At 43.8% G+C, this 26,424-nt stretch overlaps 1 protein-coding gene and 1 non-coding gene across 2 annotated transcripts in view; one reads left to right on the top strand and one right to left on the bottom strand.

Moving 5' to 3' along the window:
* The window catches only part of GRIN2A (glutamate ionotropic receptor NMDA type subunit 2A), a 341,178-nt gene that overhangs the window by 227,326 nt on the left and 87,428 nt on the right, over positions 1 to 26,424 (top strand). The window lies entirely within an intron of this gene.
* Positions 3,880 to 4,017, bottom strand: LOC119943026. The gene has a single exon (XR_005455512.1). It is a non-coding gene; the product is annotated as a small nucleolar RNA SNORA7 (small nucleolar RNA).

Genomic DNA, 26,424 nt, shown 5'->3' with positions numbered 1-26,424 from the left:
TGACCCTTCCCCCAATGCAGGGTCAGGGACCCCATCCCCAACTGCTAATAGCTAGTCTTCTTTTTTGACTAGCTCATCCTCTAGACTGTAAGCTCCTCTTCTAGGCTGTAAACTCATCCTCTAGGCTATAAACCCATCCTCTACACTGTTATTTTGTTGTTTTGCTCCATCCCAAGTGCTTAGTACAATGTTCTGCACACAGTAAGCACCCAACAAATATGATTGATTGACTACATGTGTGGGCATTCCCATCTGTTGTTCTGCTCCAGGACCCTGAGCCTGCAATTTTTTTTTTTTTACTGGTATTTGTTAAGCACTTACTATGTCCCAGGCAACGTACTAAGCACTGGGGAAGATACACTCTTCTTAACACAGAAGCTGGAGACAGTATCAGCGGGACAAATGATGACCCTGGAGACAGCTTCCCTGGAGGTTTCTCTGATGGCTTCCCCATTTTACAGATGAGGTAACTGAGGAACAGACTGTATGGGCAGTCTTTATGGGCAGGGAGCGTGTCTGTTTATTGTTGGATTGTATTCTCCCAAGTGCTTAGTACAGTGCTCTGCACACAGTAAGCGCTTAATAAATACGATCAAATGAAAGTGAAGTGACTTGCCCAAGGTCACACAGCAGACAAGTGGTGGTGTCAGGATTAGAACCCAGGTCCTTCTGACTCCCAGGCCCGTGCTCTATCCACTAGGCCAGGCTGCTTCTCATCAGTAGCACTTAGTTTATAAATAGTGATAAATCATTTGAGCAGGAGTAGGAATAATTTGGAGTAAAAACATGTCTGGTTGAAATTAACTCAATAAATAATCGACTGAACAGTTGACTGTCCACCTGTAGATAAGCAGTGGGGATGAGAAAAAGAGTGGGAGTTGGGTTGAACCGGCTTGGTGTTGTGAATTAATCGGGGGAGGCTTCCTGAAGGTGAGATTTTAGGAGGTCTTTGAAGTTGTAAGGCTGTGGCTTGGTGGGTTTGCAGGGAGGAGGGGGGGAAGCTGGGCCAGGACGACAACAGGAGCCAGCAGAAGGAAGCTGGAGAGTTGAAGAGGGGTCAGGGCAAGTGAAAAGGAAGTGTGGCACCTTTTCATTTAATGCTATTTGTTAAGCTCTTACTATGTGCCAGGCACTGTACTAAGCATTTGATTAGATATAAGCAATCAGATTGGACAGTCACTGTCCCACATGGGGCTTCCCATTTTCCAGAAGAGGTAACTGAGGCACAGAGAAGTGAAGTGACTCGGCCAAGGTCACACGGCAGACGAGTGTTGGAGCTGGAATTAGAACCTAGGTCCTTCTGAATCCCAGGCCGGTGCTCTATCCACTAGGCCATGCTACTTCTCACCTTTTGAAGTCCAGCTGTTCAGTACACAGCAAAGGAGCCTGAACTTCTCCCCAGCTGGAAACAAAAAGGCTTTCTTTCTGGGACATTCTAGTGCCTTCGATTGTTTACGGAGGACTTGAACTGAGCCCACCTCATTTGAAATTGAGGCTGGAGCATTCACCAAATCCATTGTGTCCTGTTTGCTATTGGACAGCTCCATCTTCCAGGTTGTATAAGAAAGGAAACCAAATGTGCCTTGCTTTTGAATTTCATGCACAATTAGGTAGATGTCAGTTTAAAAAAAAAATCACACAATTGAGATGATGAAGGAGAAATAAGACTGATAAGTTTGGAAAGAATAGATGGGTTATTCTCTTCAGCATGATGGTCTTGCATGTATCATTGCAAAACGATTGCAAGTCTAATGAATCTTTCATCAACAATGGAACAAATTTGAGGGACAATTATTATGTGATGTAAATTGCATGGTTTTTGAATTCATGATGCTTTCCAAAATCTAGCAAAAGTGCTTTCGCAAACATTTATGGAAAGAGTTGTAGCAGTTTTTTTTTTATATCAAGAGTCTTCATTTGTAAAGTTTCAATTTCTAGAAGGATTAAATAATCCATACAAATATTGCCTTGGCTTTCACCTCACTCTGTAAACATCACACTCAAATTATTCTGGTGAGTGAAACCTTGCATGAAAATTCACAATGTACCTTGTGAACTGAGGCAGATTGTTGAAAAAGAAATAACAATAGTACAATTATGCAAAACGATCAAAGTGTTTAGAGCTTCTCCAGGTGCCTGGCGATGTTTACACCATTTTGCGCATTGACTTTATTTTTGCAAAGCTATTGCCGTTATTGAAATCAATTTGGGAAGGCATGACTTTTCAAGATCCATCTATCTTTATATAACAATGGCACCAGAACCTACTAGGAGAGGAAGCTGGATAGTTGCTTCCCTATACCCAGGATTTCTGCTGTACCATTGAACAGCTGATCTCTTGTCCTCAAAAAAAGTTAATATTACTCCTAGAGCACCAGATTTCTACCTATGGAATAATTTAGTGTGATGTGAGCTGAGGTGAAAGCCAAGACAATATTTGCATGGATTCATTAATCCTTCTAGAGATTGAACCTTCACAAATGAAGACTCTTGATGAAAACAACAACAAAAAACTACTACAACTCATTCCATAAATATTTGCGAAAGCACTTTTGCTAGATTTTTACCTGTCACCAGCTGTGATCTAGCTTTTCCCCACCAACTCTGATGCTTAGAAATCTTAGTTTTGCGGGCCATAACTTTGAGAAACAGCATGGCCTAGTGGAAAGTGCATGGGTTTGGGAGTCAGAGGACCTGGATTCTAATCCCGGGTCCAGCACTTGTCTACTCTGAGACCTTGAACAAGTCACTTAACTTCTCTGTGCATCAGTTACTTTTATTAAGACTGTGAGCCCCACATGGAGCAGGGACTGTGGCCCACCTGGTTAGCTTTTATCTACCCCACTCTTAGTACAGGACTGGCTCTGCTGCTTGCCTGCTGTGGAACCTAGGGCAAGTCACTTTACCTCTCAGTTTTCTCATCTGTAAAATGGAGGATAAAATACTTGCTCTTCCTCCCATTTAGGCTGGGAGATCCTCTGTGGATTGGGACTTACCTTATTCGATTATCTTATATTACCTTTTCTTTATTCAACCCCAGCATTTAGCACAGTGCATGGTATATAGTAAACTTTTACTAAGAATGTAATAAGTAACAATGAAGCTGGGATTTGGAGAGCTTTTAGGTGGAGGCAATTATACTATAGATTTATTTTACCTCCTTAAGAAATGGGGCGAGGGGTTTAGGCTTTTCCTTCCTCATAAGGGCCCGGTTAAATTGAATTTGTTAATTTTTATAATGAGCACTAACCTCTCTGGAGCACATAAATGGTAGAAAAGAAAACTAAGATTGTGTTGATCAAAACAGTGATTCTTGCATATTTACTAATTCAAAGAGCCACACAGAACAATTGACAACATTATGCAAAAACTTGGCCATAGCTAGATAATTAGCATGCACAAGTGGTCTAGCTGTGCCTTTCAGTATATTTTTGCTTCTTACCTCATGCTGCTTTTTTCAAAAGCATGAGTACAGCTTGCACACCTGAATGGAACAGAGCAGTAGAGCCCAGCCAAAGTATTTGTCTAAGTTAACTTACCTTAAAAGTAAAGCAAGTACAAGATGCAAAATAGCAACATTTTACGAGGAAATATACAGACTAGAAATATCTGTTTCGTACAGTATGATCCATCCATTTAGGCTACGTCAATTGTCTTGTCTTATGCTGTCTAGCCATTTCTGACCCATAGCGACACCAAGGACACATCTTTCCCAGAACACCCAGCTCTCCATCTGAAATTATTCTGCTAGCATAGCTATAGAGTTTTCTTGGTAAAAGTACGGAATTGGTTTACCATTGCCACCTTCTGCACAGTTAACTCGAGTCTCCGTCCTCGACTCTCTCCCATGTCACTGATACCCAGCATGGGTGAATTTTGACTTGTATCAGATTGCCTTCCACTCACTAGCCACTGCCCAAGCTAGGAATGGAATGAATAGGCCTCTGCGTGTCTCTCCCTCCCATAGCCAAGACTGGTCAAGTACTGGAAACTCTCCAGGTGTGACCCTGAGAGGGGGAAGGTAAATGGACTAGGGGATTTTATCTCGGTCATAATAATGGTATTTGTTAACCACTTACTAGAGTACCAAGTCTCGTTCTAAATGCTAAGGTAGAGTGAATAGAATGCAACAGAGTTGGCATATGTAATCTCTGCCCACGAGAAGCTTACATTTTACAGGAGAGCTTAGTTTGATACCTTGATAATGCAATACATCATTTCAAAATGCACTAGATGCACAGATGAAGAAGTTATGCCCTGTCTCTCCACCATTAGATGAAATTTGGTTATTAAGAAATCTTGCCTATATAGTAAAGAAAGCAAATTAATATGTAAAAATGATTGGAGCCTCTGATAGAGAGAGGAGTTTGGCTTAGTGGAAAGAGCCCAGGCCATGTAGTCAAAGGACCTGGGTCTAGACTGATACTAATTATGGGCAGAGAACGTGCCTGCTAATACTGTTGTACTGTGCTCTCCCAAGCACTCTGTACAGTGCTCTGCACCTAGTAAATTCTCAGTCAATACCATTGATCAGTTGATTCTAATCCTAGCTCTGCCACTTGCCTGCTCTGTGACCTTGAGCAAGTCACTTAACTTCTCTGTTCCTCAGTTTCCATAAATGTAAAATGGAGATTCGCTAGCTGTTCTTCCTTTTACTAAGACTGTGAGCCCCATGTGGGCTGATTAACTTGTCTCTACCCCAGCGCTTAGGACAGTGCTTGACATATATCAATCACTTAATAAATACCATAAAAAGGAGATGTTCTGAAGGAGTTGGCCTACTACAAAATACTTTGAAAACAAGAAAAAGACTGTTATTCAATCCAAATTGGACAATTGCTTCTCTAAGTTTGAAAAACCACCACACAGCTAACAGAATAAGCTTCTACTTTCCCAGCTACCTACAAAGTCTAATAATGTTTAGTGATGTTAATCCTTGAATTACTTTAACAGAACTTAGCAGTACTTGATATAATGGTATATATTACACATAGAGGAATTCCATATTTCCCTAGAGGTTTGAGAAACAGAATCCAATTTAGCATACTTTTGTCCACGGGAAAATACAGCTCATGTTACAGCCATTCCTGATACAGCCACACTTTCAAGGATCACATAAAGGCGTAATGGTGAAATATGCCTGTAGGTATAAACTCTCCTTCATGCTCAAAGAATAATACATTGGACAGGTGAAGTATATCCAGCAATATGTAGAAGGAAGCATTCTTCCTTCTCCTTTCAGATAATATATACAACCCAGGCGACTGGTTTAGTGTTAGACTCAATCAGTTGGATGTTTTTAAGGGGATGTTTTTGCAGTTAGTCTTCAAATACTGATTTAGAATCACATGAACAGTCCACCTGTCTTGCTTTATTTACCACCTGCACACCAATCTGGAGCATGGTTCCTTCTCACTCTGATCTGTGAGCAGCAGCTGAGCTGCCTTGACCAATCCATTAAGGGGGCTAGAAATCCCCTCTCCCATATGGTCAGGGTGGCTGCATGCCATAGTCTGAAGCCCGGAACCTTTCACAAAGCCATCCACATCACATGCAGTTATATCGGCCTGCTTCTCTTCGTTTAGATTTGAACCATGTAGGCTGGTGTGGCATCTGTTTGGAAGCTGAGGGAAAAGACAGCTGAGACTGCAACTTAATTGTTGGTAACTGTGGTATTTGTTGGGTGCTTACTATGTGCCAAGCGATGTACTAAGCTCTGGGGTAGATACAAGATCATCAGGTCCCACAGGGGGCTCACAGTCTAAGTAGGAGGGAGAACAGCTATTGAATCCCCATTTGCACGAGGGAACTGAGGTGCAGAGATATAATAATTGTGACAATTGTGACACTCACTATGCATCAGACACTGTACTCAGTGCTAGGAGGGGGAATACAAGCAAATCGACTTGGACACAATCCCTGTCCTATATTGGGCTCACAGTGTTAATCCCCATTTTACAGATGAGGTAACTGAGGCAGAGAGAAAGTCAAGTGACTTACCTGAGGTCACACTGCAGACCTGATTCGAACCCAGTTTCTCTGTCTCGCAGTCCAGAACTTTATCCAGTAGTCCACACTGCTTTTCACCTTAGCAATCTGTTCATGGCCACAAACGGCAGCATCGTGATGTCAAGACATCTCAGTTTGGGTCTCCCCTATGAAGTCTTGTCCAAGATCCGACTAGTGCTATGAAGCATGTTGGAGGTGGGCTTAAACAGAATGCTGGACATGGCCTGGGCTGGAGGGGGATTTTGAGCATGAGAAGCATTTACCTGGGTGCTGAAGAAGGTTGGTAGCCAGTTTGGCCAGTGACCTGTGATGAGTCCACCTTATCCTCTGCAGTGCTGACCCATGACCATTCAAACAGGGTAGAGGAAGTGATTATATCTGTAATTTATTTATTCATTTATTTATATTAGTATCTGTGTCACCCTCTAGACTGTAAATTTGTTGTGGACAAGGAATGTTAATGACGGTATTTGTTAAGCACTTACTATGTGCCAGGCACTGTATTAAGAGCTGGGGTGGATACAAGCAAATCAAGTTGGACACAGTCCTGACCCACGTGGGGCTCAGTCTCAATCCCCATTGAGATTTACAGATGAGGTAACTGTGGCCCAGAGAAGTGAAATGACTTGCCCAAGTTCACACAGCAGACAAGTGGCAGAGCTGTAATTAGAAATGTGTGTTATATTGTTATATCGTACTCCCCCAAGTGCCTAGTAAAGTGCTCTGCACATAGTAAGCACTCAGTAAATAAAATTGACTGACTGGCTGATTGATCATGCATGTGCTAGTGAAAGTTCAGTTATGATTATTTTTTTCCCGGCTGTTTTTTTATTTCCCAAGGCCACACAGCTAACAAGTGGTGGAGCAGAGATTAGAACCCGTGATCTCTGACTCCCAAGCCTGTGCTCTTTCCATTAAGCCATGCTGCTTCAATATTGTACAGCTGGTAGACACAGTCCCTGCCCATGAGGAGATTTATGGTCTAGAGGGGGAGATAGACATTAAAATAAATTACATCTCCAGCAGCTTCACATTTCCCTCCCACATACCTCTGAAAATGGACGCCTTTTCCAAACAGCAGGAGTCACATCAGGAGGATTTCTGAGTGCTAAAAATGGGAAGACTAGACACCCTAAAAGCCGCCTGGCTGTGCATTTCCTCAGGGATCTTCCCAATTTAGAGAGGAAACAGGATAATTCAGGCTACAGGTGAAGTCTTTGGGTGAGGGTGCTAAACCAAGTGAGCCTGAGATTTCTCCTGACTCATGATGCATTTGACCTTTCTGACTCTTCAGGGAGTTTTTGGATCCCCGCAAGTATTGATCCTATGGCCATTTTCTGGCATGAGGCTTCACGAACAAATGGGTTCCGGTAATGGTAGGAAATTAACAGCTGCATTAATCACACAGGATTGCAAACCAGCGAATGGGTTTAAAAGAAATTGCCAACTCTTCAGAGCTGTTGATGGAGCTAAAATAGCAACAAGCATCTTATGGCAGAGTTTCTTTCTTAGCATGGAACTTTTATTAATAGACAATATCAGTTGGACATAAGATAGCGAGTGAGGAGTGATCAGTCTTCCTCTTGGGAAAAGAAGCCACCAAAGATTTTGGAATCATTGCGGTTTAAATGATGACAGCTTAACTGTATTGATGAAACCAATGGCTAAGTTTCAGTCAATGAAAAAGTTGTGTGAATGAGAAGCATCCCAATTCAGGCCAGTGTAGGAAAGGACAAATGCTCACTCCTTGTGTATTAAAAATATGATCCTAGAACAAAGTCTGGCTGTTTCTCAATCAGTGATACTCATTAGCACTTGGTGTAGAGTACTGTACTAAGCACTTGGGAGAGTACAATACAGTAGAGTTGGAGAATGCATTCCCTCAACTTGTGAGCTTACAGTTTAGACATTAATATAAATATCACGGATGTGTACATAAGTGCTATGGGGCTCAGGGTGGAGTGAATATCAAGCTTGTTGTGGGCAGAGAATGTGTTTGTTTATTGTTGCATTGTACTCTCCCAAGCACTTAGTACAGTGCTGTGCACAGAGTAAGCACTCAATAAATACAACTGAGTGAATGAATGAATGAAGTGCTTGAATGGTATCGATCCAAGTGCATAGATGATGCAGAAGGGAGAAGGGGTCCAGGAAAAGATGGCTTAATTGGGGAAGGCCTCTTGGAGGAGGTAATAATAACAGCAATGTAATTTGTTAAATGCTTACTATGTGCCAAGCACTGTACTTGGATCTCTCGCTCCATCCCTTCTCCCCTCCTTAACTTCCATCTTCAACCGCTCACTCTCCACTGGTTCCTTCCCCTCTGCCTTCAAACATGCCCATGTCTCTCCCATCCTAAAAAAACCCTCTCTTGACCCCACCTCACCTTCTAGTTATCGTCCCATATCCCTCCTACCATTCCTTTCCAAACTCCTTGAACGAGTTGTCTACACGCGCTGCCTAGAATTCCTCAACAACAACTCTCTCCTCGACCCCCTCCAGTCTGGCTTCCGTCCCCTTCATTCCACGGAAACTGCGCTCTCAAAGGTCACCAATGACCTCCTGCTTGCCAAATCCAACGGCTCATACTCTGTCCTAATCCTCCTCGACCTCTCAGCTGCCTTTGACACTGTGGACCACCCCCTTCTCCTCAACACGTTATCTGACCTTGGCTTCACAGACTCCGTCCTCTCCTGGTTCTCCTCTTATCTCTCCGGTCGTTCTTTCTCAGTCTCTTTTGCAGGCTCCTCCTCCCCCTCCCATCCTCTTACTGTGGGAGTTCCCCAAGGTTCAGTGCTTGGTCCCCTTCTGTTCTCAATCTACACTCACTCCCTTGGTGACCTCATTCGCTCCCACGGCTTCAACTATCACCTCTACGCTGATGACACCCAGATCTACATCTCTGCCCCTGCTCTCTCCCCCTCCCTCCAGGCTCGCATCTCCTCCTGCCTTCAGGACATCTCCATCTGGATGTCCGCCCGCCACCTAAAGCTCAACATGTCGAAGACTGAGCTCCTTGTCTTCCCTCCCAAACCTTGTCCTCTCCCTGACTTTCCCATCTCTGTTGACGGCACTACCATCCTTCCCGTCTCACAAGCCCGCAACCTTGGTGTCATCCTCGACTCCGCTCTCTCATTCACCCCTCACATCCAAGCCGTCACCAAAACCTGCCGGTCTCAGCTCCGCAACATTGCCAAGATCCGCCCTTTCCTCTCCATCCAAACCGCTACCCTGCTAATTCAAGCTCTCATCCTATCCCGTCTGGACTACTGCACTAGCCTTCTCTCTGATCTCCCATCCTCGTGTCTCTCTCCACTTCAATCCATACTTCATGCTGCCGCCCGGATTATCTTTGTCCAGAAACGCTCTGGACATATCACTCCCCTCCTCAAAAACCTCCAATGGCTACCGATCAATCTGCGCATCAGGCAGAAACTCCTCACCCTGGGCTTCAAGGCTCTCCATCACCTCGCCCCCTCCTACCTCACCTCCCTTCTCTCCTTCTACTGCCCAGCCCGCACCCTCCGCTCCTCCACCACTAATCTCCTCACTGTACCTCGCTCTCGCCTGTCCCGCCATCGACCCCCGGCCCACGTCATCCCCCGGGCCTGGAATGCCCTCCCTCTGCCCATCCGCCAAGCTAGCTCTCTTCCTCCCTTCAAGGCCCTCCTGAGAGCTCACCTCCTCCAGGAGGCCTTCCCAGATTGAGCCCCTTCTTTCCTCTCCCCCTCGTCCCCCTCTCCATCCCCCCGCCTTACCGCCTTCCCCTCCCCACAGCACCTGTATATATGTATATATGGTTGTACATATTTATTACTCTGTTTATTTATTTATTTATTTATTTTACTTGTACATTTCTATCCTACTTATTTTATTTTGTTGGTATGTTTGGTTCTGTTCTCTGTCTCCCCCTTTTAGACTGTGAGCCCACTATCGGGTAGGGACTGTCTCTATGTGATGCCAATTTGTACTTCCCAAGCGCTTAGTACAGTGCTCTGCACATAGTAAGCGCTCAATAAATACGATTGATTGATTGATTGATTGATTGATACTAAGCGCTGGGGTGGGTACAAGCAGATCGGGTTGGACATAGCCCCTGTCCCATGAGGGACTCACCGTCTCAATCCTCATTTTACAGATGAGGGAACTGAGGCCCAGCAGACAAATGGCAGAGCCTGTGCTCTACCCACTATGCCAAGCTGCTTTCCATGTGACCTTAATAAGACCTTATTAAGATGTGATCTTAATAAGGCTGTTGTGATTATTGATCATGAAATCAAACACCTACCCAGTTGCAGGGTGGATATAACCTGGCCCCAGTCACTAATGGGCTAGGGGGACTAAAATGCTCATGGGTTGAAAATAAACACCTATGATTTCCTATCCCCAGCTCTGCTACCAACATAATAGCTTGGCTAGTGGATAGAGAGTGGGCCTGAGAGTCCAAAGGACCTGTATTTTTTTTAAATAATATTTGTTAAGCATTTACTATGTGCCAGACACTGTACTAAGTGCTGGGGTAGATACAAGGTTGTCAGGTTGGGCAGAGTCCCTGTCCCACCGTCTTAATACCCATTTTACAGATGAGGTAACTGAGGCACAAAGAAGTTAAGTGACTTACACAAGGTCACAGAACAGACAAGTGGCAGAAGTGGGGTTAGAACCCAGGTCCTTATGACTCCCAGGCCCGTGCCTTATCCGCTAAGCTATGCTGCTTCTCATCCCAGTATTAAACACTTGGGAGAATACAGTATAACATACTGTTATATAACAGACATATTCCAAGCCCACAAAAAGCACACTGTCTAGAGGGGGAGATTGACATTAATATAAATAAATAAAATTGCATAAATGTACAGAAGTACAGTGGTGCTGAGATGGGGGATGAATAAAGGAAGCAAGTCAAGGTAATGCAGAAGGTAATGGAAGCCTTTCTCAGTGGTTACTTTGAGCTGCTACTGAAATTTCATTGATGCTGGTTGTGAAGTGCTTTGAGATGGTTTTGGGCTATTGAAGAGAATGCATAGGATTGAAGCAACATAACCTAGTAGAAAGGGCATGTTCCTTAGAGTCACAGCACCTGGATCCCAATCCCACAATTTGCCTGCCATGTGACCTTGGACAAATCAATAACCTAGTAGAAAGGGCATGTTCCTTAGAGTCACAGCACCTGGGTCCCAATCCCACAATTTGCCTGCCATGTGACCTTGGGCAAATCACTTAACTTATCTGTTCCTCAGTTCCCTCATCTGCTAAATGGGGACTCAATACCTGTTCTCCCTCCTACTTATACTGCGAGCCTCATGTGGGACCTGATCATCTTGTATCTGCTCCAGTGCTTAGTACAATGCCTGGCACATAGTAAGCAGGTAACAATTACCACAGTTATTATTATTATTGATAGGAGGCCCTTGTTCTTTGTGTCCAGGAAAGAGATGTCCTAGCTCATGCCTGAATTTTGAATCTTTGTCAGGTTTCGCCCTGTTGGAAGTCAAAACCTTCCTGAATTAGAAATTTTTAATCATATATTTCTGGTGTCTCAGATCATTAACTCCTCTAGGGCAGGGACTTTGTATAATGAATTCCCCAAAATTGCCCTTATGCCTAATAAAGTGCTTGACAGAGAGGCTGAGTGAATATCTGTGATGATGATAGTAGTGTGGGCAACCTCTCGGATTCATTACCAGACAATCCACTGTCCATCTCACCTAACCCCTGTTTCTCATACTTCTAGACTGTAAGCTTCTTGTGGACAGGGAATGTGTCTACCAATTCTGTTGTATTCTCCCAAACACTTAGTACATACTCTGCAAACAGTAAATGCTTAAAAAATACCACAATTATTATTATCATTATTATTATTTTGCAGAGCCAGAATTAGAGCCCAGGACTTCTGACTCCCAAGCCTTGTGCCTCCTCTAAACCACAGTTTTATGCTGTGTGCATCTCCTTGTCCAATACAAGGGAAGGCTGGGAGTGGTCTCCAGGGTGATAAATGATTTGGGGGACAACTGACAACCTGTGAACATTATTCCCCGCACCGCCTTTCCCTAATAGTTTGATTAACTCAGCCCATTCTCTTGGGGATCCCATTCAGTAATTGCACTGTGCAACTAGAAAAAGCTATTGTTAATTGTGCTCGTTAGCACCTCCTCACTATTTAATCATCTTTTGGTTTAAGTATCTTGAAGCCGTCTCTCCCTGGGGCTCTTGCAGGGCTCAGCTAGGCTGTTAGCCTAGAACCCAGAGATGGTGATAATTTCATCCCAAGAAGTGAAAAAAATAGGGACTATCAACTCACCATCTTGCTTTCAGCCAAATCCTGGCTGACATTCATCTCTGACTTGGGATTCATTCTGCATTTCTGAGAAGTGATGGTTTTAATGTGTACATTGATAAATTTCAGTAAGTGTCTTCTCCAAACCAGAAGAAACCTCAAGATCTGACCTTTGGCTCACTTAGAGATATTTTATCATAAATACAAAACCTCCATCCTGAGGATTGAAATGGGGGTGGGGGTGGGAATGAGAGCATATTCAAAGTGCGATACCAAATCCTCCTCATTTCAACTTTTTAACAAAAGAACTTTTCCCATTCCAAGAAAGAAAAAACTTTCATTCGATCAATACTCAGTGACTTAAGTGAACTGCTCCTTATTTATTGGTCCACCGTTACTCTCACTGAGGTTAATTCTGAGAGTTTAGGGCTTGTACCCAAATGGAATTGGCTCTTTTTTGAAATGCTGAGTGAGGAAGTCCATTAGCGATTGGCTAGCTTTGTCTTCCAAATCCTGCCTGATGCAATAAGAGTAGGGCACTCAGTCTGTAATTTAATTACTTGGTACTTATCTCCTTTCATGAACTGTAGCATTCTCACCCAATTGCAAGTCCACCAAAGATCCACTATTTTCAATTTATTCACCAGAAACAGGTGCAAGTAACTTAAGTGAACCACCCTTGAGGTTAATGACAGCCTTGCCTTATCTTCATTTGCAGCCTGATAAGCATTTATTGATATTCCTTAGAAAAAAAAATGCATCCTCGCCTATTGGATCAGCATTACAATTTTAACTGGCTTTGGCCTGTGGAGGGATTGAAAGTTGCATCATATAATTCAAGCAGGAACCCTGGAAAGAGTAGCTGACTTCGGCATCCTAGAACTGGTATTTCACATGTTCAATCAGTAGACATTCCATTGATCTTTGAAATATACCTGAACTACTTCTGCCGGATCCTCCATTATAAGAGGCAGTGGGAGGCAGGGTGGTCTAGTGGTTGGAGCCCGGGACTTGGAATCAGGAGACCTGGGTTCTATTCTTGTCTCCACCACTTTGCTGTTGTGTGACCTTTGGCAAGTTACTTAACTTTCCTACGCCTCATTTCCTCATCCATACTTCATGCTGCTGCCCGGATTATCTTTGTCCAGAAACGCTCTGGACATATTACTCCCCTCCTCAAAAACCTCCAATGGCTACCGATCAATCTGCGCATCAGGCAGAAACTCCTCACCCTGGGCTTCAAGGCTCTCCATCACCTCGCCCCCTCCTACCTCACCTCCCTTCTCTCCTTCTACTGCCCAGCCCGCACCCTCCGCTCCTCCACCGCTGATCTCCTCACCGTACCTAGCTCTCGCCTGTCCCGCCATCGACCCCCGGCCCACGTCATCCCCCGGGCCTGGAATGCCCTCCCTCTGCCCATCCGCCAAGCTAGCTCTCTTCCTCCCTTCAAGGCCCTGCTGAGAGCTCACCTCCTCCAGGAGGCCTTCCCAGACTGAGCCCCTTCTTTCCTCTCCCCCTCGTCCCCCTCTCCATCCCCCCGTCTTACCTCCTTCCCTTCCCCACAGCACCTGTATATATGTATATATGGTTGTACATATTTATTACTCTATTTATTTATTTTACTTGTACATTTCTATCCTACTTATTTTATTTTGTTGGTATGTTTGGTTCTGTTCTATGTCTCCCCCTTTTAGACTGTGAGCCCACTGTTGGGTAGGGACTGTCTCTATGTGATGCCAATTTGTACTTCCCAAGCGCTTAGTACAGTGCTCTGCACATAGTAAGCGCTCAATAAATACGATTGATTGATTGATTGATTGATTGTAAATTGGAGATAAAATACCTATTCCTCTCACCCTCTTTGACTGTGAACCTGGCTGGGGTTGGATAGGGACTGTGTCTAATCTGATTACCTGTATCTCCACCCCAGGATTTAGCAGAGTGCTTGGCATAGAGTAAGAGATTAATAAATGCTGGTATTATTTTTGTATATTTATTGAAGAGAAGCATGGCCTAGTGGTAAGAGCTCAGGCCTGGGAGTCAGAAGACCTGGGTTCTAATCCCAGCCCTGCCATGTGCTTGTTGTGTGACCTTAGGTGGGTCCCTTAGCTGTGCCACAGTTACCTCCTCTGTTAAATAGAGATTCTCAATACCTGTCTTCCTTCCTACTTACACTGTGAGCCCTGTGTGAGAAAGGGACTGTGTCTGACCTGATTATCTTGTATCTTTCCCAGTGTTTAGAATAGTGCTTGATGCATAGTAAAAATTTAGTGAATATTCATTAATTCATTCAATCCTATTAAGCGCTTACTATGTGCAGGGCACTGTACTAAGCGCTTAGGAAGTACAAGTCGGAAACATATAGAGACGGTCCCTACCCAACAACGGGCTTACAGTCTAGAAGGGAGAGACAGACAACAAAACAAAACAAATAGACATGTGTCAAAACCGTCAGAATAATTAGAATTATAGCTATATGCACATCATTAATAAAATAGAGTAGTAAATAAGTACAACTAAAATAAATAAAGTTATAAATATGTACAAATATATACAAGTGCTATGGGAAGGGGAAGGGCAGGGCTGGAGGGGCAATGGGGAAGGGAGGAGGAGAGGAAAAAGGGGGCTCAGTCTGGGAAGGCCTCCTGGAGGAGGTGAGCTCTCAGTAGGGCTACCAGAACAGTGCTTGGCACATAGTAAGCGCTTAACAAATATCACTATCATTATTATTCAATTCAATCATACTAAGCGCTTGCTGGCTGAAAGCGCTTGGTAGAGTACAATACTACAACAAACAGACATATTCCCTGCCCACAATGAGCTCGTAGTCTATTATAATTAATGATAATAATAACATTAGCATGCCTAATGACAGACATCAGGCTAGTCATTGATTTTAGTCTTTCTTTTTTAACCATAACAGGTTGTCTCCAGTTCCTCTTTTTCCAGTTTTAACTCCCATTTCTCTGGCCATAGTGTTCCCCTCATATTTCCTCCTAAACCTTGTAGTGTGGGGAAGGGATTTCTGGGTTCTGAGATGAGACAACACTAAGCGCGGGGGAGCCACAGCATGTGGAACTGGGTGGCAGATGGAGGAAGGGGGCTTGAGAATGGGTGAAGTCCTAGAGGAAGGGAGGGGAGACTGGTAGTGAGGTGGCTGATTTGGGGGGAAAAAACATTGCACTTCCCTCTCTCCGAATCATCCAAGTCCAAGAAAGATGGGGTCCCCAACCCAGATTCTCCAACCACTAACTAGAGGGGTGGAGCCACCGCTGGTGTACTAAACTCTGCCTGAAGTAACTGGGGAGGAACAAACAACGATGTAAATATGAGATTGTTCTTGCATTTATATCTGTAGTAATATGGCCCTGAATGGAAAGCTTCCTGCTTACATTTCTTGGGTTACAAATGGTGATCGCCAACTGAGTTAACTGATTCAGCCATTTACACCTTAATTAAATTCTTCTCGGGTTAAAGTCTAGAAAAACCTCAGAGCTCAGATTCCAGCAGTTAAATTCATTTTTTCCCATAACAACCACCCAGATGATAATCTAATAGCCTTTTGGAAACCTAGACTAACAGAGTTAGTATCCTATCAGGGCAATGGTTCAGATGAAAGTGAGTTTTTACTTCAATTAACAGTTGCTCCATTTAATAATGATGACTGTGGTATTTAAGTGCTTACTATGTGTCAAACATTGTTCTAAGCACTGGGGTAGATACAAGTTAATCAGGATGGACACAGTCCCTGGCCCATGTGCGGCTCACATTCTCCATCCCCATTTTAGAGATGAGGTAACTGAGACACAGAAAAGTGAAGTGACTTGCCCAAGGCCACACAGCAGACCAGTGGTGGAGCCAGGATCAGAACCCATGACCTTCTGACTCCCAGGCCTGTGCTCTTACCACTATGTCATACTGCTTCGTTTCTCCTAAGGGCAGAAGGAATTCATTCCTTGTAGATTCAGAAACCGTGACTGTGGTGAGTTTCCACAAGAGCCACAGTCATTTCTCCCAGGATTTATGCAAAACTCATCAGGAATGATGGGACAGTGGCTACAACCAAGGTCTCTGTGGTATTCCGGTCAATCAGTCAATCATATTTACAGAGCACATAATGTGTGCAGAGCACTGTATTAAGCACTTGGGAGGTACAATATAGCAATAAAACAAAGTTGGTAGATGCATTCCCTGCCCACAATGAGCTTACAGTCTAGAGGGGGAGACAGACATTAGTACAAATAAATAAATTACTGATTTACACATAAGTGCTTTGGAGCTGCGGGAGGGGCGAATAAAGGGTACAACTTCAAGTCTAAGGGTGGCACAGAAGAGTGTGGGTGAAGAGGAAATGAGGGCTTTGTCAGGTAAGGCCTCTTGAAGGAGATGGGTCTTTAATAAAGCTTTGAAGGTGAGGAGAGTAATTGTCCATCGGATATGAAGAGGGAGGGCATTCCAGGCCAGAGCAGGAAGTGGGTGAGAAGTCGGCAGTGAGATAGATGAAATCGAGGTACAGTGAGTAGGTTGGCATTAGAGAATTGAAGTGTGCGGGCTGGGTTGTAGTAGGAGACTAGTGAGGTGAGTTCCCAAGCGCTTAGTACAGTGCTCTGCACACGGTAAGCACTCAATAAATACAATTGAATGAATGAATAGGGGACAAGGTGATTGAGTGATTTAAAGCCAATGGTAAGGAGTTTCTGTTTGACATGGAGGAGGATGGGCAACCACTGGAGGTTATGGTGGAGTGGGGAAACATGAACTAAATGCTTTTGTAGAAAAATGATCCAGGCAGCAGAGTGAAGTATGGACTGGAGTTGGGAGAGTCGGGAGGCTGGGAGGTCAGCGAGGAGACTGATAAAGTAATCAGGGCAGGATAAAATAAGTGCTTGGATTATTGTGTTAGCAGTTTGGATGGAGAGGAAAGGGCAGATTTTAGTGATGCTGTGAAGGTTGAACTGACAGGATTTGGTGACAGATTGAATACGTGGATTGAATGAGAGAGATGAGTGGAGGATAACACTAAGGTAAAGGGCTTGTGAGACAGGAAGGATGATGGTGTTGTCTACCGTGATGGGAAAATCACAGGGGGACGGGGTTGGGGAGGGAAGATAAGGAGTTCTGTTTTGGTTATGTTAAATTTGAGGTGTCAGGACGTCTAAATATAGATGTCTTCAAGGCAGGTGGGAATGTGAGACTGCACAGAGGGAGAGAGAGATCAGGGCTGGAGATGTAGATTTGAGAATAATCGGCATAGAGGTGGTAGTTGAAGCCGCAGGAGAAAATAAGCATCCCTTTATAGCATCACTGACAAGCCTCAGCTAGATCTGGTGAACCTCACGTTTCCTCTGATTGCTTTGGATAGTTTATTTCTCCTGGAAATCCTATTGACAGCCAGAAAATGGGCTAAATATGGTACCTGTCATGTTTGTGTTTGGGTTTGATAAAATATTAGATCCTTGAAAAATCATTCAATATTTGATCATTCTCAATTATGAATTAAATCATTTTAAGTCATTTAAGGGCTTAAGCATAGCATCAACTTTCTGAGGATCTGTTTACATTTCCACTGATTTCATTGACAAAAGCATTGAAAATGTTCAGGCAAGAAAGCACTGTTTTCCATATTTGGTAGACATGATAAGTGGAGATGGGCATAATTAGAGTTTGTCCTTTAAGCCATTCATCTGGGCATATATTGATGCCACAAGAGAAATTTGCCCTTATAATTGGAACCAGAAGAATTCCTATGTAATTGACTTGGCTTCAAATTTAGTTCTAACTGCTAGCAAGATTCTCCAAAAGGGCACTTGATTATTTGCTGGGTGTTAATTACGGTGAAAAAAAAGTATAACTAAACCTGAACTGGGTTACTATTAGGTCATTTAAGAATGTCAACAGTGGGGAATTTAACAAAGGCTCTAATGGCCAATTAGAATCAGTCAATTCAATTGGCAATCACTTTGATAAGAGATGATGGGAGAAGGGTGGAGCTATTCCATCTTTCCAGTGATGCTAGCTACAAGAATGACCCTGTATTTAAGCAGAGCAACTTTGAGCTCCATTTCTCAGAGGGAAGGAGTTCTTTTCTCCCTGATCAGTCAGTGATGGCTCCAGCTCCAGCCCCAGAACCTGAGGTACAGTGAACCCTTCTTCTCCCCCACTTGGGAGGGAGCAAGTTATCTGTTGTAACAACTGCATCTGGGGTGAGTGAACAACCTACTAGTTCTTCCTTTTTCACAGGCACCCTTCACAATCTTTTGTGGGTTATCCAATTCCCCAGCTTACGTTAGATGTTCATCTCACCCCGTTTTCCCAACACTGCACCTATCCAGCTCAAGGTGGGAAGAGAATAAAACTCTCCCATCTTCCCTCTTCTTTCTTCTTTTTCATTTCTTTTCTTCTCCCATCCCCAATCTTTCCCCTTTCTCTTTTTCTCCTTTTCCTTCTCTTCTTTGTCCTTCTCTTCTTCCTCTTTTCTTTCCCTCCTCTCTTCCCTTCTCTCTCCCCACCCTCCTCTTGCCTATCCTCTTGTCCCCTTCTCCTCCTAACTCTCCAAATCTCCTTCCCTCAAGCCTAGTTTTGTGTGTTTTGCAGATCTCTGCCCTGTTTGCTGGGCTCTCTTGTCTCAATTGATGTCCCAACACCATCATACATTATGTGATAATATCAGTAAAAAAATCTGTGTCAGTCACCTTTTTTTGGTACTTTTTGTAAAAAGAAATATAGGTAGAAGGCAACCCCATTGCACCCTGTTTCTTCATGTGCAAGCAGAATATTTCACCTGAATGATGGAGATTTTTTTACCCCAATCCTCCTCTTTGCTTTGCTAAGCTCTTAACTTCTTGACGATTCAAACAGCAGTGCCTTGGAAAGCCCAGTCTGGAAACCAAAAATCCCCTGGATGAGGAAACAAAAACATTCCCGGCTCCTGTCGTGCTTGACAGCAAACCAAGACTGGTTTCATGAAGACATTAGGCTGATGAGAAAAACTTTGGCATTTGCTTATATAAAATAGTAGAACTGTGTAATGTTATTTACTGGAGTTACAAATCAATCAGAAATTGGTGGTGTTTTAAATCTATATGACAGCACTATCTAAATTGCATGATTTCTGCTGTTCTGTACAAGCCTGCCATCATCTTGTTTCCTCATTCTATTTATGTAAGAAATCTTGAGTCGTGGAAGTGATGCTCCTAGAAGATGCTGCTTATGCTAAAAAGTGGAACTAAATCATTTCAAGGTTCTTTCATGACTGTGCTGTTATATTGTAGTCTCCCAAGTGCTTAGTACAGTGCACTCTGTAAATACCACTGATTTATTTATTGATTGAAACCCTTCAGTTGACTGCCTTGACAGGTTGAAAGGAAACTAGCACCTCTTTTATATTTTCCTTCCCTCAATCTTTCATCCCCTAAAGAACCAGTGACTCCCATCACCTTCAGCTTGTGAACAAAATACTATTATCTGGAGTGAAATGAAGTTACAGCTTCACACACTTGAAGTACTTAAGAAGAAAAGCCGATTTTTCCACATTATCAATCGATAGGACTTAAAGCAAGCTTACCATCAGCAGAGCATTAAAATAAGTTCTGGGGAGAGGGGGTACATCTCAAAAGAATAGAATTTAGAAAGCATGTGACTCTGAATTATCAACAGAAATGGATGGGCAGTGTTAAACTGGGGGTCTAAAAGACATCCTATGGATTACATATTTGTTGCATGTGAGATCAGACCCCACGGCTGCCAGAATCAGCTCATAGATTATAAACTCCTGACTCATTTTTTCTTTCCTGGTAAAGTCAACAAGGCATCAGCATAGTGCCTTGGTGATCTCCCACCAGACCACTATAGTCTCTGGAGAATTTTTTTCTCAGCATGGTGTAGTGGATAGAGCATAAGCCTGGGAGACAGAAGACCATGGGTTCTTATCTGGGCTATGCCACTTGTCTGCTGTGACCTTAGGCAAGTCACTTCACTTCTCTGTGCCTCATTACCTCATCTGTAAAATGGGGATTGAGATTGTGAGGCCCACATGGGTCAGGGACTGTGTCCAACCCAATTTGCTTGTAGCCACCCCAGTGCTCACTACAAGTGCCTGGCACACAGTAAACACTTAACAAATACTGTTATTATTATTATTCTCCTCTCACAATGGACCATTTTTCCAGCATCTGCTGGTTATCTCCTGAAGCTTTATCTTTTGCCAGTGGAGGAGCTTAAGAGCTGATGGGCAACTTGTCCTTTCCATCAACTTTTTTACCGTCACTCAACCTTCCTGACAGGACTAACATGTTCACGTCAACATCTAGAAGGGGCTTTGCCTCTCGCTACAAGTGAATCTTATCCTAAAAATGAGCAATGGGAAGGAGCAGGCTCGATGGCCTTAAACATTGACTGTGATACTTGGAAATGTCAGGAGGGTCCAAGTTTCCACAGCATTCCTTGATTTTTAGTTGTTTAACATTCCCTGATGAATCGATTCTCCTCCCTTCTTGTCTTGGCAGCGACAGATCTCGCCCAACTCCTATCAAATGGGAGGATGGAGTGTATTTAGCTCTTGAGATCTTGAGTCCCAGCATTTTCCTGTGGGTAGTTTGGTTGATGTCCCTGGAAGTGGAGAAGCAGCATGGCCTAGTGGAGAGAGCAAGGGACTAGGAGTTAGAAGGACCTGGAATCTAATTTTGGCTCTCCCACCCATCTGCTGTGTGTCATTGGGCAAAATCACTTGCTTTCTCTGGGCCTCTGTTACCTCATCCATAAAATGGGGATTAACCCTATATGGGGCAAGGACTGTGTCTAACATGATTATCTTATATCTACACCAGGGCTTAGTACAGTGCCTGGAATATAGTAAGTGCTTAACAAATACCATTTAGAAAAACTAAAAGCTCTTTCCCACATACTTCTGAAGCATCCCTGTCTGAACCCCAAAGCAGAGAGGAGAATGAGAGGGAAAGGGCATTGTACAGTCAACATTTTTGGGTTTCTACTCTGTGCAGAGAGTGATGTGCTAGACTCTTGTAGAAGGCATGATTTCTATCCTCAAGCTTAGAAGCTAAGGGGTTCCAGAGAGGTAAAGAGAGAGGTAAAGAATGGTGTAATATTAGGGTAAAGGGAAGAGGACTGGTTTTGTATTGGTTTCTGATGTTACCCTCTCTTCTCCCCCACTTACTACCTCTCCAGCACTTTTGTAACACCTCAGCTCTTGAGTACTCAAAACCCTCCATTTGTCAGGTCTGTGCCCCCTGAACCCACCCTCCATGGCATTAATTTGTCTCTAGATTCTAAGGTTGTTGTGGGCACAGAACATGTCTCTTATATTGCTATATTGTACTCTCCCAAGTGCTTAGTGCAGTGCTCTGCACAAAGTAAGTACTCAATAAATACTACTGACTGATGATATGGATGTTCTTTAAATTCAATTTTTTCCCCTTTTCTGTAATTTATTTTGGTATCTGTCATCCTAGATTGTAGATTGAATGCTTCTTAAGTGCTGGAATTATGTCTACTAAATCTGTTGTACTCTTCCAAATAGTTAGTGCTGATCTCTGCACAGAATAAGCACTCAGTAAATAAGATTCATTGATGCTGTATCCTTGAGGCCCAGTGGACTGTCAAACTACCGACTCCCTTCACTGGCACACGTGCTTGTCTCTTCAGATTTTTCTCAGGCTTCCGACTTGAGAGTAGGTTTGCTCCTTTAATGGTTTTCACTGGATCATTTTCCCAGGTGGTCACACCATCTGTTTGCAATCCAGAAATAGATATCAAATTATGATGTCCCTGTCTCACTGCCAGTGATCTCTATTGATAGCAATTTAATTATTAGCACTTGAACTCCTCACTCCAGTTCACATCTATTGCATTAAGGATCAGATAGAGTATGTTTCCTTGAGCAATCCTAGGGGCCAAATGGTCATCTTAGCCTTTCAGGGGCTTGATGGAAAGTTCTGAAGTGAAATTTCAAATTTTTCGTTTTCCTTCGGAAATAGGGATATTGGTCCCGAGCATGTAAGGGCTGAAGTGTGCTCACTTATTCTGGGCTGGTGAATCTTCCCCAGAAAGCCCTCTGAGTTGCTTGGTAGCTTCATTTGTATTTAGTGTAAACTGTGAAGAACTTGTTCTGAACAATCTGATGATTGGATAACAGAAAACAGGTTATCGGAAAACAGGAAGGAGAGGAGTGAGAAGTCAACAAGGTCAAAGTTGGCTTTGAGAGATGATAATTTCAGCCCCTCAAATTTCCACAGTAACTTTCTTCTGAAATGCTTAGAGCCATTTTAACCCCTATCCCCTTAATTTCTGGCTGTCAGATAGACAGGAGGTGGTGGTGTTGAGCTGACTTCTCAGGAATGTGTCTACCAACTTTGTAATATTTACTCTTCCAAGTGCTTAGTACAGTGCTCTGCACACAATAATTATACTTGATTGGTTGATTGATTCTTTATCTAAACAATGTCCTTGGAGGAAGTTCAGCAGTTTTGGTAGGGGCATCATTTTCCTGGTCTCTAAGGAGCTACTTAGAACCCTATAGCAGTAACTCACTCCATTCATTCAATCATATTTATTGAGTGTTTATTGTGAGCAAAGCACCGTACTAAGCACTTAACACAGTATTAGAAGTGAACCCAGTTCACTCAGGGTTATCATGTACAATCAAGAAGTACTTCAGTCACTGAGAGAGAATTTGGCTCCAGGCGGCCCTCTTATGGTGGTGGAAACAAACACAGAGAGTCTGTATGGCTTGTTCAAGGTCAAACAGCAAGTGAGCTGCATATCTGTCTCCTGTCTCAAATCCTGGTACACTTCCCACCAGGAATTGGGACCAATTCCCCATCAGTGTGGGACATTGAGGAATCCTAGGCTAGAGAAAGGAATGTAGAAGTTAACCATGAGGTGAGAAGTAGAAGTCAGAAGGGACAAGAGGAACCAGTAACCTGATGGAACTGTGGGCCATTGACGATACGTTAGAGTTGGCCCCACGTCCCACTTGACTACTTACCTAGCTGCCTTACTCAATCCTCATAAGTGATTCTGGGAGGCTTTGCTCCTGACACTATCAATCATTTCTCCAAGTGACAGGAAGACAGAGGATTGGGAACAGAAATCCATGGAAAACCCAAACCTTGAGCTAGCAGCGAGTAGCCAAAACTCACCGCCCAACTGCCTCTACCTGTTGAGTCACTCATGTGAAGGGGATGTGGAAGAGAGTTTCCCCAGTCTCATAAGCACATACGGCATATGCCCCCTCATTCAGCCTTTTAGACCGGCAGAGGGCATTTTCCAGTTTGTTTGGGTTTATTTTTTAATGATATTGAAGTGCTTACTATGTGCCAGCATTGTACTAAGTGCTGGGGTAGATACAAGCTAATCAGGTTAGATGCAGTCCATGTCCCACATAGGGCTCATAGTCTTTATCCCCATTTTACAGATGAGGTAACTGAGGCACAGATAAGTTAACTTACTTGACCAAGGTCACACAGCATAAATATGGCAGAGCCAGGATTAGAACCCATGTCCTCTGACTCCCAGGCCTGTGCTCTTTCCACTAGACCCTGCTGCTCCTTAATTCTCCTCTCCAGTTGTCCTGCTTCCAGGACCATCAGCCTGAGTTGAATGAGCACGGGCTTGGGGGTCAGAAGAAACTGGGTTCTTATCCCAGCTCTTCTGCTTGTCTGCTGTGTGACCTTGGGCAAATCACTTCACTTCTCTGGGCCTCAGTTACTTCATCCGTAAAATTGGGATTAAAACTAAAATCCGTGTGGGACAGGGACTATGTCCAACCTGAGCCCGCTGTTGGGTAGGGACCATCTCTATATGTTGCCAACCTGTACTTCCCAAGTGCTTAGTACAGTTCTCTGCACAAAGTAAGCGCTCAATAAATACGATTGAATGAATGAATGAACTTGATTAGTTTATATCTAGCCCAGTGCTTATAACAGTTCCTGGCATGTAGTAAGCACTTAACAAATACCATTAAAAAAAAGTAAATAGTATGACCATAAGAAATTGCATTAGCTTGAGCAGGTGGGCATGTGTCCGCATGTGAGATGACATTTGGCATGCAGTTGGCCAGCAAAGAGAGCCATGTGGAAAAATCAGAAGGCACATGTATGTCTAAGCATTGTTTCCATGTGCCCAGCTCAGCTACATTCTAGTTGACCATACCTCCACCCAGAAAGGAGGTCTGATTAAGTTTAGGAATTAATCTCCCAGTGGAGAAATTGGATCCAAAGATTATTCTGGTTTCTGGAATTTTCAAACCTCCTTTGAGCAGAGGTGGTGATTTCTCTTGTTCTGAGGAGGTCACATCAAGGCAAACAAGTCTATCCCTGGTACTTACATTTTGGATTCAGAGTTTCGCTTCAGGTGGATATTGCAAAATACAATCTGACCTCCAGTGCCAAATTATTGTGGGTAGGAGATAGAGGAGGAATGAAAATAGGGAGAGCTGGAGGAGAGCCAGCCTGGTCTTTAAATGAGTAGCGCCAATAACCTATCAGATAAAATAAAGGTTGAAAACCAGAAACCTTGTATTTCACTTGGCTGGGATTCCAAACCATCATTTACCAGAAATACAACTGATTCTACTTTGACAGGAATAAATGAGTCCTAGGCAGTGAAAGTCCCCAAAGTTTCTAGGGTTAAGAAGTGTTCACCTAAATCTTCAACTTTAAAACCAGACATTTATTTGGATGCCTATCTCAGGTTTTCTCATCTTTCCCACCCTTCTCTTGTTCTATCTCAGCCTCCTTTCCCTTTCTCCTCTTTCCTTTCCCTTTCTTCCTCTTTCCCTCTTTCACAAGACCCTCCCACCCTGAGTGCAAATGGAGAGAAGCAGTGTAGCCTAGTGGCACAAGCATGGGCCCAGCAGTCAGAAGGCTTGGGTTCTAATATCTCCTCTAATATTATCACTAATAATGGTGGCATTTATTAAGTGCTTAACATAGGTCAAGCTCTCTACTAAGCACTGGGGTAAACACAGGATAGTCCAGTCAGACACAGGCCCCATTCCACTTGGGGGTCACAATCTAAGTGTATGACCTTGGGCATGACATTTAACTTTTGTGGTCCTAGGTTTCCTCATGTGGGAATTAAATTCCTGTTCACCTTCCCCTAAATAATAATAATAATAATAATAATGATACTTGTTAAGTGCTTACTGTGCACCATGCACTAAGCACTGGAGTAGATACAGATCAATCAGGTTGGACACAGTCCTTGTCCCACATGGGGCTCCCACTCTTAATCCCCATTTTTGCATATGAGGGAATTGAGGCCCAGAGAAGGGAAGTGACTTGCCCAATGTCACAAAGCAGGCATGTAGTGGAACCAGATTAGAACCTAGGTCCTTTTGACTGCCGGGCCCATGTTCTAGCCACTAAGCCATGCTGCTTCTCCGCTTTAGATTGGAAGTCCCATGTGGAATAGGGACTGTATCTGATCTGATAACCAGGTATGTCCCCCAGCTCTTGACACTAACTACTTACTGAACACCTCTATTATTATTAATACCAATTATTATTACCAATCAACCTACACATCAGGCAAAAACTCCTCACCCTCGGCTTCAAGGCTCTCCATCACCTCGCTCCCTCCTACCTCACCTCTGTTCTCTCCTTCTACAGCCCAGCCCACACCCTCCACTCCTCTGCCACTGATCTCCTCACCAAGCCTCGTTCTCGCCTGTCCCATCATCGACCTCAGCCCACCTCATCCCCCTGGCCTGGAATGCCCTCCCTCTGCACATCCACCAAGCTAGCTCTCTTCCTCCCTTCAAAGACCTACTGAGAGCTCACCTCCTCCAGGAGGCCTTCCCAGACTGATCCCCTTCCTTCCTCTCCCCCTTCTCCCCCTCCCCATTCCCCCCCTTACCTCCTTCCCCTCCCCACAGCACCTGTATATGTAGGTTTGGACGTGCTTTCTGTCCCATGTGGGACTTACAGTCTCAATCTCCATTTTACAGATGAGGTACCTGAGGCCCAGAGGAGTGAAGTGACTTGCCCAAGGTCACACAGCAGATAAGTAGCAGAGTGGGGTTTAGGACCCACGATCTTCTGCTTCCCAGGCCCATGGTCTAACAGCTAGACCATGCTGCTTCCCTTATTAGTAGTAGCATAGTATTTGGGAGAGTTTGC

The sequence above is a fragment of the Tachyglossus aculeatus genome, chromosome 21, assembly GCF_015852505.1.
Source record: "Tachyglossus aculeatus isolate mTacAcu1 chromosome 21, mTacAcu1.pri, whole genome shotgun sequence".
NCBI classification, from domain to species: domain Eukaryota; kingdom Metazoa; phylum Chordata; class Mammalia; order Monotremata; family Tachyglossidae; genus Tachyglossus; species Tachyglossus aculeatus.
This window is presented reverse-complemented; position numbering and strand designations above follow the sequence as displayed.